Consider the following 12,370-nt stretch of genomic DNA (forward strand, 5'->3'; position numbering starts at 1 on the left):
TAGCTCTTGGGTGTACCAGGGCTTGGAGGGTTTCGCAGAGGAGTTTATGACTCGTTTAGAGAGAGGGCATAGTTTATTAGCTATGTCTTCTGTAAGGCTGTTCCAGGACGCTAAGGCTGTGTCGGGGTCTGAGCAGAGTAGATTTGGTAAGGACAAGGCTAGTGCGTCTGTAAGTTCGTCGCTGGGGCAGGTTTTTCTAGATATTATGGTAGTGTGAGATGTATGGTTACTGGGAAGGGGCCTCATGGCAGAGAGTTGGCTTTCAATGAGGCAGTGGTCGGACCAAGGCACCCTTCCAACATCCATGCACCCCATTTCAAAGGAAACACTCATTCCATAGTACCAACCAGCCAGACAATCATTCATCCTCGCTTCTACAACTTCCCCCCCTGCCTGCCCCCCTTGGCCCACCCAATAGGGTTTCCCTCCATGCCCCCTCATTATCATCACCCCCGGATCCCCTAAGCGGAGGTAAGGATCTCGCTTACTGATGCTTCCGGGCACCGCCCCAGCCCATTGCACTCTCCCCCACCTCCTCGCCGTCCCTCTCTGGTCCAAGCCCTATCCCCTAAAAAGCAACTGCAACATGTGACTTCCCCACTCCATTAAGTCCAGACCAAATTGAGAACATGAGTACGAGTTCTGAGAGATGCAGTCCTCCGGCAGAAAAGACACCCTTCATCGTCTAGCAGGAGCATACCCAATCCTCTCCGTGCTACCATCTAATTCTTATGTCCGAACTGGAGGGGCATAATCGGCCAGACTCAAAGGCCTATTGCAGCGGAAGTGCATAGTTCATAGCCACTCAGATATGAAAGGAAATAGATGGTATAATAAAACTAGCACTCAGAGGCTTTCAAGTACCATCTGTAAAGCTGAGGTGTCCGGTATCCCAATAATGTGTGGATAGAAAAAAAACCCAAATAAACATCGGAACCAGGCAACCAGCCTTTAACTGCAGAACCTCGTCCACACGCAGCAAAACCTGCAATGGGATTGTACTTGTCATAGACGCTGGACTCTCATCTGCTTCTTGAGAAGAAAAAACAAACTCTTGCAGGAGCCATCACTATCTTCCCCAGGTAGCCAGGGTATCCACAAAGGCCTTAGCCTTCATCACCACAGTGTCAAAGTAATGCACCCGCGTGTCATGCCAGACTCGTAAACGTGCTGGGAATAACAATGCAAACTTTATGCCTTTGGTGTGAAGCATGGAGCATATCTGTGAAAAGTGACTGCTCGCTGACACTGCTGCCGAGAAATCCTGGTACACCCGGATAGTGTGAGCCTGATATTTCAAATCTGCTTTCTGCCGCGATGCTCTCCACAGCTCCGCCTTATGCGCTGAATTTAAAATTTTTGCATTCACCAGTCTTGGCCTATCCAGATTCTGCTGTTTTGTTCCCAGCCGGTGAGCACGCTCTACCACCAATTTCCCCTTAAGGTGTGGCAGGGCCAACGCCTCTGGGAGCCAGGTCTCAAGCACAGTGCGCCCTCCTCCAGGCTCTAAGGAAATCCTAGAAAGCGCAGATTGTCCCTGCGCTCTCTATTTTCTAGATCCTCCACCTTGTCTGCCAAGGCCTGAAGTGTGGACACCTGCTCCGACATCTTGGCCAATGCTGTCAGTGCCTGCATCTTCCAGAGCTGAGACACGAGTCTCGGCTGCTTCCAGCCGCGGTGGCAGAGCTGCCAGGGTGTCCCTCACCTCCCCCAACTGATCGGTCAGTCCAGCCCAACGCTCATCCAAGGCTTCCCGAATCGCTAGCTTTGTCATCTATGGTAAGAGGCAGAAGGGGGGAGGGGGACTCACCCGTTGATGCGGCAGCCATTTTCTCGTCAGCCACCCTGGCCTTTTCTTTCTCTTTTTTTGCCTTCAACGATGCCATCCGACCCGCGGTTTTTGCAAAAAACGAATCACTGGGTCGAGCCTCTTTCCCTGACTCCTCAGCTGTCCGATTTGGTGGTGTGTTCACGCGGTTTGGGGTCGCGTTATCGCTGAGACGGGCCTGGAGCTGAGCCGAGGCACGTCTGCTCAGCTAGTGCATCATGTGATCCTCTCCGGAAATTACTGATTTTTTTCTATTTCTGCCATGCCGCGGGGATCGTGGTGTTCTTGTAGAGAGCTGGCAGTGCGGCCACAAGACCCTTCCACGGCGGACACTGCGGGCGATGATGGATATTCTGCTCTCGTGGAAGGGGATGACCCACAGGTGCTCCGCTTATTTCGCAGGGAGGAGCTGGACCGTCTAATCCCTCGTGTTCTGGAACAGCTTGATATTCCAGCACCGCAGCCAGTGGCGGATCCTTCCCCAGGGGACCCTGTTCTTGCAGGGCTGAGAGCTCCGCCTAAAGCCTTTCCCTTTCACCCAAAGCTTTGGCAGCTGCTTACTCGGGAATGGGATGCATCAGAGGCCAGTCTGAGGGTTAGTAATGCCATGGAAACTCTATCCGCTTCTGCAGGAGTCCTTGGAGTTGCTGAAGGTCCCTAAGGTGGATGCGGCCGATTCAGCAATTGCTAAGCGCACAACCATTCCGGTGACGGGAGGCCCAGCTCTGAAGGACCTCCAGGATAGGAAACTCTAGGTTCTTCTCAAATGGATTTTTGAGGTTTTGGCGCTTGGTGTTAGGGCGGCTGTTTGCAGTAGCCTCATGCAGAGAGCTACCCTTCGGTGGGTGCAACAGTTGCTCACCTCTCAAGATCTCCCCCCAGCAGAGCTGGACCAGGCGAATCGTTTGGAGTTGGCTGTGGCCTATACTGCTGATGCCTTATGATCTTCTACATACCTCCTCTTGCACGATGGCCTCCGGTTTCTGCTAGGAGGCTTCTCTGGCTCCGCAACTGGGCGGCTGATGCTACGTCAAACTCAAGGCTGGGTTCCTTCCCATTCAAAGGAAACTTGTTCGGTGATGAGCTGGAGCATCTCATTAAAGACTTGGGGGATAATAAGGTTTACAAGCTCCCGGACAACAAGCCTTGTTCTTCTCGCACTTCTGGATTGTTCAGGGGTCGTTTTCGGGGTCAATGCTGTTTCTGGACAGGTAGGCCCCCGTCCTTTGCTCAGAGGCAGACATCCACGAGGTCCCAGGCTTGGACCCATTCCTTTTGCGGGAGATGGACTCTGCGTGAGGGAGCCTTCTAAGGTTTCTCTACCACAGTCTGCCCAATGAAGGTGCGCTGGCTCATTCCTCGGTTCCGGAGATTGGAGGACGTCTCCCTGTTTCGTGAGGAATGGGTCAGGATCACCTCGGATCAGTGGATTCTAAACATAGAACACAGTTACACGTTGGATTTTGCTTGCCCATTATGGGACCTTTTCTTGGTGTCGCCTTGCGGGTCCCAGATAAAGCAGCAGTTGATACTCCAGACCTTGGGCCGGTTGAAAGATCTAGGGGCAATTGTCCCGGTCCCAATGACCGAACATTGGACCGGACGGTACTCATCTAGTTCATGGTGCCCAAGAAGGAGGGATCCTTCCATCCGATACTGGACTTAGACGGTCAGCAGGGTGCTTTGGGTTCCTCGTTTTCGCATGGAGACGTTGAGGTCAGTCATTGCAGCCGTCACAAAGGCGAATTTTTGGCCTCCTTGGATCTAAGGGAGGCTTATCTGCACATAAGAATCCAGGAGTGTGATCAGTTTTCTCCGGTTTATGGTCTTGGGCGAACATTACCAATTTCGGTCTGGCAACGGCTCCTCGAGTGTTTACCGTGGTGGTGGCAGCAGCCCTCATTTAGGCGAAGTCGGAAGGTCTTTGCAGAGTGGCGGTTCAGGCGGTATTACATCGTCTTCGCTCCCTCGGTTGGGTAGTCAACTTCGCAGAGTCAATTGGTACCTTCCCAGGGATTATAATTCCTGGGAGCCTGTTTCGACACGGTTGTGGGCAAGGTTTTTCTCCCACAGGACAGAATGCTCAAGCTGATGTCTCAGGTGTGCTGCCTTTTGGCCCTCCCTTTGCCCACGATGTAGGACTATTTGCAAGTTCTTGGTTCTATGGCATCTACTCTGGAGGTGGTGCCCTGGGCGTTTGCGCATCTGCGATCATTGCAGAGGGTGTTCCATTCTCGCTGAGATCCCAAGTCAGAGAAGTTCCATCTGCCTCCACCCCTCATGGAGCCCGCCAGATCCAGTCTCGAATGGTGGTTTGTTCCCAGTCACTTACTGAAGAGGATCTAAAGAATCCCCAGTGGATAATTGTGACTGATGCCAGTCTTTCCAGCTGGGTGACAGTCTGCCAGTCGCAGTCTGCTCAGGGAAAGGATGCCTCAGCAGTCCAAGTGGTCCATCAATCGCTTGGAGTCTAGAGCGGTTCATCTAGCATTATGCAGTTTTCTCCCACTTGTTCATTGTCGATTGAGAGTTCTCTCCGACAATGCGACAACGGTGCCATACATCAACAGGCAAGCCGGTACGGAGGCGGACAGGTTGGTCTGGGCGGAATGCCAACTGGTTCGTTTGGCAGCCTCTCACATAGCCAGAGTAGACAACGTTCAAGCAGACTTTCAGAGTCGCCAGCAGCTGGACCCCGGAGAGTGGGAGCTGTCCAGGGAGGCAATGCAGCTGATTCGTCGGTGGGGTCCACCCTGACTGGACCTGATGGCTACTCGGCTGAATGCTGTGGCTCACTTTTTCAGTCGCCAGAGGGAACATGGGGCAGAAAGAGTAGATGCCTTGGTCCTTCCGTGGCCCCGCGACAGGCTACTGTTTCCTCCTTGGCCACTGGTGGGAAAAGTCTTGAGAACAATAGTCCCGGGGTCCTGTGATTCTTGTAGCTCCACAGTGGCCATTGAGGCCGTGGTTTGCAGACCTGATCAACCTAGCGGACGATGGTCCCTTGAGTCTGTCATCTTCCCAATCTGCTTCGGCAGGGTCCGGTATTTTTCGATCAGGCGGCTCGCTTTTGTCTAGCGGCTTGGCATATGAGAGGTGGCAGTTGAGAAAGAAGGGGGTACCTGGATGCAGTTATCTCTACTCCGCTCGAGGAAAACCTCTACCTCATGTTCAGGTATGGAATGTTTTCGATTCCTGGTGCAGCGGATTGAATGTGTCTCCGTGCCGAGCCACTATAGCGCGCATTTTGGCATTCCTGCAGGAAGGTAAGGGACTAGCTCACGGTTCGCTTCGTGCTCAGGTAGCGGCGTTGGGCTGTTTGAGGTAATGTCGATGGTACGTCTCTTGCAGGATATCCAGATGTGGCTCATTTTTTGAAAGGAGTTTGAATTTGGTCCTTTGTGGGCTCTGTGGCCTTCCTTTTGAGCCTATTAAGCGTACAACCCTGAAGGATTTAACCCTCAAGACGGTATTCCTCGTGGCAATCTGTTCCGCTTAGTGTATATCAGAAATTCGGGCCTTGTCCTGCCGGAAACCGTTCTTGCGCATGTCAGATTCGGGGATTTCGCTGCAGACAGTACCCTCCTTTCTGCCTAAGATTGTCTTGGCGTTTCACGTCAACCAGTCTGACCTGCTGGCGTTTCCAGGTTTAGATTGGTCTCCTCTGGCTCAGGAATTGAGGCTAGATGTACGCCGGGTGCTCCTGCAATACTTAGAAGTAACTAATGCTTTTTGTCTCAGACCATCTTTTTTTTTATATTTGAATATTTTTTATTGGCAATCAGAAATAAACAATATATATAACAGCAAATCTGTAACACATTTGCACAATGTAAATAGTCATAGGCTGTGAACAAGAATGATTGGCAAATGAACAGTATTCAATAAACATTGCCCACTCCCCCCTCCTTCCCCATATTCGGGGACATGTGTATGTACAGTATAGATCAGGGGTCAGGAACCTTTTTGGCTGAGAGCCATAAACGCCACATATTTTAAAATGTAATTCCATGAGAGCCATACAATATGTTTAAAACTAAATACAAGTAAATGTGTGCATTTTATGTAAGATCACACTTTTAATGTACAATACGTCTCTGAAAATATTACACCAGGCCTTAAGACACCAATACATCTCCTATTAGGAAAACGGACCAAGTCAGGCTGCTATAGAGTCCTACACAGAAACAACACGCCAGCAGAAAACCTCACCTGAATCACGTGCTGACCCTCACCTAACATAGAATAAAGAAACCAAAACGCATAACAAGAAGCATGCAGAAAAAACTGAATTGGAAACTGCAACAAGCCAGTGTAACAAAGGATAAAAAGAAACATCACCCATCCTTATAAAACAAATCAAGAAATATAAAATCATCAGCAGTAAAACTGTACTAACAAAAAGAACATATTTTGAAACAGCTGATGAGTGGAATATCCAATAATTAAAAACTCATATAAAACATTTCCAGATACCAACAAAATATTTCAAAATAGCAGACACAAAGATCCAGTAATGAAAAATAATAAGGATACAAAAATTTTTTTGCTCTGCATACCTGGGAACGTTTGATATCCAGGTGTCCTGAGATTGTTCTGAATTAGCAGGAGGAGGGGTGGTTTGCTTGGAACTTTCTCCTCTCTGTCACATACCAGCGCTCTCTCTCACACTGGCTCTCAGTTACACACCTATACACACATGCTCTCAGTCACTCACATATACACATGCTTTTTCTCTCTCACTTATATAGGCCCTTAATTACACATTTACACACATGCTGTCTATCTTTTCACGCTTACACACACACAGGCTTTCAATCACATAAATACATCCTGTCTTTTTCTCTCACACACAGACTCTCATTCACATGCTTACAAACATGTCCTCTCTTTCTCTCATTTACACACAGGCTCTCAATCACATACTCACATGCTCCCTCACCTAAACCAGCTGTCAATCACACACAGACACACATGATCTCTCTCTTACTTATACACACAGGCTCTTAATCATACATACACATGATTTCTCTCACACACAAAGGATCTCAATCATACACACATACTCTTTCACACAAACAGGTTTTCAATCACAAACTTACACATACAGGTTCTCAATCATACACTTACATTCATGCTCTCTCTCTCACAGGCAGGCTCTCAATCACATATACAGGCTCTCAATCATTCACATACATGCAATCTCTCACTCACACACACAGGATCTCAAACACACATGCTTGCTCGCTCATTCACTCTCTCTCTCCCCCACCCCGGGAACTCGCGGCAGCAGCAGCCTCCTCCCAACGCTAACCTCCTTCATTTTCAGCCCTCGCGAAGGTGGAGTCCCATCGGCCGCGGTTGAAACTCTCCATTTTCCTCCGAGCCGCGCTGCAGTCTTCTTCCCGTCGGACACTAGCGTGGCCTCTTCTTCCCGCACAGGCACCCGATGCTCACCACTTCCTCTTCCGGGCTGCGGGAAGAAGAGGGCACCGGCGTGCTCTCTTCTTCCCGCGGCCCGGAAGAGGAAGTGGTGAGCATCGGGTGCCTGCGCGGAAGAAGAGACCACACTAGCGTGGTCTCTTCTTCCCGCGCAGGCACCCGGCTGACACCCGATGACTCCCGCGCTGGCACCCGGCTGACACCCGATGATTCCCGCGCAGGCACCCGGCTGACTCCAGTCGTGCCGCTGCCGGCGTGCTCTCTTCTCCTCCCCCGCAGGCACCCGATGCTCTCCACTTCCTCTTCCGGGCCGCGGGGGGCGGGGGAGGAGAAGAGAGCACGCCGGCAGCGGCACGACTGGAGTCAGCCGGGTGCCTGCGCGGGAATCATCGGGTGTCAGCCGGGTGCCAACCCGGGAGTCATCGGGTGTCAGCCGGGTGCCAGCCCGGGAGTCATCGGGTGTCAGCCGGGTGCCTGCGCGGGCCTCTTCTTCCCGCGCAGGCACCCGATGCTCTCCACTTCCTCTTCCGGGCCGCGGGGGGGGGGGGGAGGAGAAGAGAGCACGCCGGTGCCGCTGACTCCAGCTGTCCTGCCGCGTTCCGCCCGGGCTGACAGCATTTTAAGCCCGGGCGGCGGAGGACCGGGGAGCAGCTGGGTCAGCAGGGAACCGCGAAGTGTGGCGACACTTGTCTGCGAGCCAGATGCAGCCCTCAAAAGAGCCATAACTGGCTCGCGAGCCATGGGTTCCCGACCCCTGGTATAGATGTATATGTATAGGCTATAGACTTAGCATAGCAATTAGACATCACTAATAACAGATCACCAATAACAATGTTTCAAGATACATCCAAAGATGGTGGCGCTAATGAGAGAAAATCAATGAGATGGAGAAAATACCATTAAAATTAACATTTTAGTAGACTCTTAAGACAGTCGGGATTGAGTCTCCATCCACTTAGAGTATGCTTCCCATGTAGGCATAAACCGTTTCAATCTATCATGGTTCCACGCGCAGGTCACCAGAGACAGGTAGAGCTCCGGAGTCTCAATGTGTGGATGAGATGATGGTGCAAGGAAGAGGGATTCAGTTTTGTTAGGAACTGGGGAACCTTTTGGGGAAGGGGGAGTCTCTTCCAAAGGGATGGGCTCCACCTTAACCAGGGTGGAACCAGACTGCTGGCGCTAACCTTTGAAAAGGAGAGAGCATCTTTTAAACTAGAACAAAGGGGAAAGCAGACAGTCACTCAGCCTTAAAGTTGCACAGGAGGAGTCGGATAATGAGGGGGTTAACCCGGTTCTGGATGGCATTAGGGGGCCTCACTACTTCTTTTCCTCTGCCGAAGAAAGTACGAAAACTGGTGACCTGGGAGTGGGAGATCTCTGCTGGACTGAAGGTGGGCAGAGCGATGGCGAAACTATATACCCTGTCAACGGAAGTATTAGACCTACTCAAGATTCCTAAGGTGTGGACACTGTGGTCTCGGCGGTCACTAAGATCACGAACCTGGTCGCTCAGGCAGCCGCCCTGAAGGACATGCAGGATTGGGAACTGGAAGTCCAGTTGAAACAGGCATTTGAAGTCACAGCTCTGAGTCTACGTGCGACGATCTGCGCTAGCCTAATGCAGAGCATGCCTGTGTTGGGTGCAGGAGACAGCATCCAGTGCTGGCCTCAGCAGCGGGATGTTAGTCTACCTGTTTAGAGGCGGGTGTCGCTTATGTGGCAGATGCACTGTATGATCTGGTGCGGACTTCAGCAAGAAGTATGTCCATAGTTTCAGCACAAAGAAATCCAAATTGCCAGACACTGAAAATATCAATATATATGCGAAAGTCTAGCACAAATGTGAAAGGGAAATATGTTTGTGTGAATGCGTCTGAGGAAAAATCTCATACAATGCCTGATACAGGCTGTTGGTGTCTATAAGGTTATCAATCTTCCAACCCCACAGTTGTGGATGTTAAATATTGTATAATTGGTTACCCCAGAGCGTGTGATGCTTTCATGGGAAATAAAGCTATCACCAGAGTCAGGTAAAGTGTATTTCACCAGATGCTGTATTCACTGCTGCGACGCCAAGATCATGGTTCAGATATTTTCATGCTGTCTAAGTCATCCTGACATTGCAAATTTTTGAAAATTAATTCTTCATCAAGGAGTAACTGAGCATGATATTGGCAATGTGAAAGTTAATCTCAGCGCTATGATAAATACTTGGTTAGAAGTGGTCAATGTTCCAGCTAAAACTAGGACTCTTTACGCAGTGCGTGATATAGGTCTGCTGCATCCGGTCAATGTCAGATCGGGTGGGTGGTCAAAGTCCAGAAGTCACTTGCAACCCACCCAGCAGCTGGTTTATCTGGGAGCCCAATTCGATACCTTATGAGGCAGTGTTTCTATTGGCAGACCAAGTAACGAAGTTACAAGACCAGATCCACTCCCTTCTTCGGAGGCGCACTCCCCACAATATGGCATCTTCAGGTCCTGGACTCCATGGCTTCTACCTTGGACTTGGTTCCATGGACATTTGGTCACTTGCTCCATTACAATGTGTGCTTTTGTCTGAATCCGGTGTCGGAACAATTCCACCTGCCAATGCCACTCCTTCGGGAGTCCAGAGTCAGTCTGTGATGGTGGCTTTTGCACGACAATCTTGAGGGGGGGATGGATTTGGATCCTCCGAATTGGCTGATATCCACCAATGCCAGTCTCTCTGGTTGGGGAGCAGTGTGTGCGGGGAAAAGTCAGCCCAAGGTCTCTGGTCAGAGACGGAAGGATCGTGGTCCATCAATCATCTCAAGACGAGAGCGGTACGGCTGGCATTGCAAGCCTACCTTCCCTGGATTCAGGGCAGAATGGTGCGAGTTTTCTCAGACGATGACTGTGGCATACATCAACCGGCAAGGCGGGATGCGAAGTCCCGCTGTGGCGCTAGAGGCACGACTTCTGTTTCCTTGGGCAGAACGTCATCTCTGGGGCATCGCATGTTGCGGGGGTGGAGAATGTTAAAGCGGATTTTTTCAGCAGACAGCAACTCAGTCCAGGGGAGAGTGTGAGCTATCTGCCAACATGTGGAACCACATTTGCGCCAGATGGGGAGTGCCTCAGTTGGACCTGATGGCAACGCGGATGAATGCGAAGACGGAGCATTTCTTCAGCCGTTGCAGAGAGCAGGGCTCGGTGGGCATAAACGCTCTCGTGTGTCTGTGGCCCACGGGAATTCTTCTGTGTGCCTTTCCTCCCTGGCCTCTCATAGGTTGGCGGCTGCTTCGCATAGAACTCCACCCAGGAAGGGTAGTCCTGGTGGAGCTGGAGTGACCACACAGACCTTGGTTCGCGGATCTCGTGCATCTGGCTCTCGAAGGTCCATTGCCGCTGGCCCATCTACCACGTCTACTCCGTCAAGGGCTCATATTTTCGGATTGGGAGGATCACTTCTCTCTCGCAGCTTGGCTTTTGAGAGGCGACGTTTACGCTTGAAGGGATACTCCAAACAGGCCATTTCCACTCCTTTGCAGGCGCAATGGCTGGCCACCTCTATGGCCTATGTTTGGAAGATTTTTGAGTCACGTATCCTCCAGGACTCTGACCCATTAGCCGGTGTCCCTCGGGTGCTGGACTTCCTACAGCAGGGGTTCGCTAAGGGGTTAGCGTTCCATTCTCTTCGGGTACAGTTTGCGGCTCTGGGGGGCCTTGAGGGGCCGGTTCAACAGCTATTCCTTGGCAGCTCATCCCGATATTGCTCGCTTTCTTAAGTCAAACATTTACGGTCTACCGTCCGACCGGTTTGTCTGGACTGGAGCCTGAACTTAGTGCTCCAGTTGTGAGACACCCCCTTCGAGCCTATTCGCCGGTCCTCTCTGAAGGATCTAACTTTGAAGACTGTGTTTTTGGTAGACATTTGCTCGGCCGTCGGATTTCAGAATTGCAGGCGCTCTCGTGTCGAGACCCCTTTTTGCAGATTTCTGGCGATCGGGTATCGTTGCGTACAGTTCCGTCCTTCGTCCCTAAGTGGTTACGGCCTTTCACGTAAATCAGACTGAGTTGCTGGGGTTTCCATATTGGTTTCGGGACTCTTCTCAGACAGGGACTTCATCTCTTGGATGTGCGACGCGCCTTATTACAGTATGTGGAGGTTACCAATGATTTCAGACGTTCTGACCATTTGTTCGTTTTTGGTGGTCCGAAGAAGGGAGAAAGCGTCTAAGGTGACCATATCTCGGAGTAGAGAAGCCATTTGTTCAGCATGCATAGCCTGTGGATGACAAGTTCCCTTGGGGCTCAGAGCTCATTCCACTAGAGCCCAGGCTACTTCCTGGGCAGAGTCAATTACTGTCACCTCAGGAGATCTGTAGGGTGGCAGTGTGGTCTTCTATTCACACTTTCACTAAGCATTATCGATTGGACGTTAAGGCGAGTGATGAATCGTCCTCGGTGAGTGTTCTGCGTGTGGGCCTTTCGGGTTCCCGCCCAGTGTAGGGTGGCTTGGGTACATCCCACTTCTCTGGACTGATCCTGTACGTACTGGGAAAATAAAATTGGTTCTTACCTGCTAATTTTCGTTCCAGTAGTACTAAGGATCAGTTCAGAGGCCCACACCTTCCTTCAGATTCCGAAAGACTGTTGGCTAGCATTTGCCTATGCTTTCTCATGAAGCTCCTTTTTGAAGTATAGTTTGGAGCAGTTCGCAGTTTTCATTTGGTTTTTGTCTCGAGTGACAAGGTAGTCAGGATTGTTTAAGCTACCTCTCGCTTACTTCTGTTCTCATGGGCTTGGGTACAGGACAATACTGAGGGACTGCAGGTGGCACTCTAGTATATATGGCAGTGCCCGAAGTTTTGGTTCTCTGAGTCTGTTAAAATTTCTGTCTCCATCCCCTGGTAGGGATACACAACCCACTTCTCTGGACTGATCCTTAGTACTACTGGATCGAAAGTTAGCAGGCAAGAATCAATTTTATTTTATTGTATATCAATAAACAAGGGAAGGACAGTATATCTCCGGCCAGAGCTCAGGGAGAAGCTTTACCCTTTGTTTCTCTCTGTATGTTAAAGTCGTCTTTTTATAGATAACATAGACAGTTTTTTTTTTACTCTTATG

At 50.5% G+C, this 12,370-nt stretch overlaps 1 protein-coding gene across 8 annotated transcripts in view; it reads left to right on the top strand.

The window, feature by feature from the left end:
- The window catches only part of SFPQ (splicing factor proline and glutamine rich), a 70,399-nt gene that overhangs the window by 19,383 nt on the left and 38,646 nt on the right, over nucleotides 1–12,370 (top strand). The gene's annotated exons all lie outside the window — the stretch shown is intronic.

The sequence above is a fragment of the Rhinatrema bivittatum genome, chromosome 11 (genome assembly GCF_901001135.1).
Source record: "Rhinatrema bivittatum chromosome 11, aRhiBiv1.1, whole genome shotgun sequence".
Classification (NCBI taxonomy): domain Eukaryota; kingdom Metazoa; phylum Chordata; class Amphibia; order Gymnophiona; family Rhinatrematidae; genus Rhinatrema; species Rhinatrema bivittatum.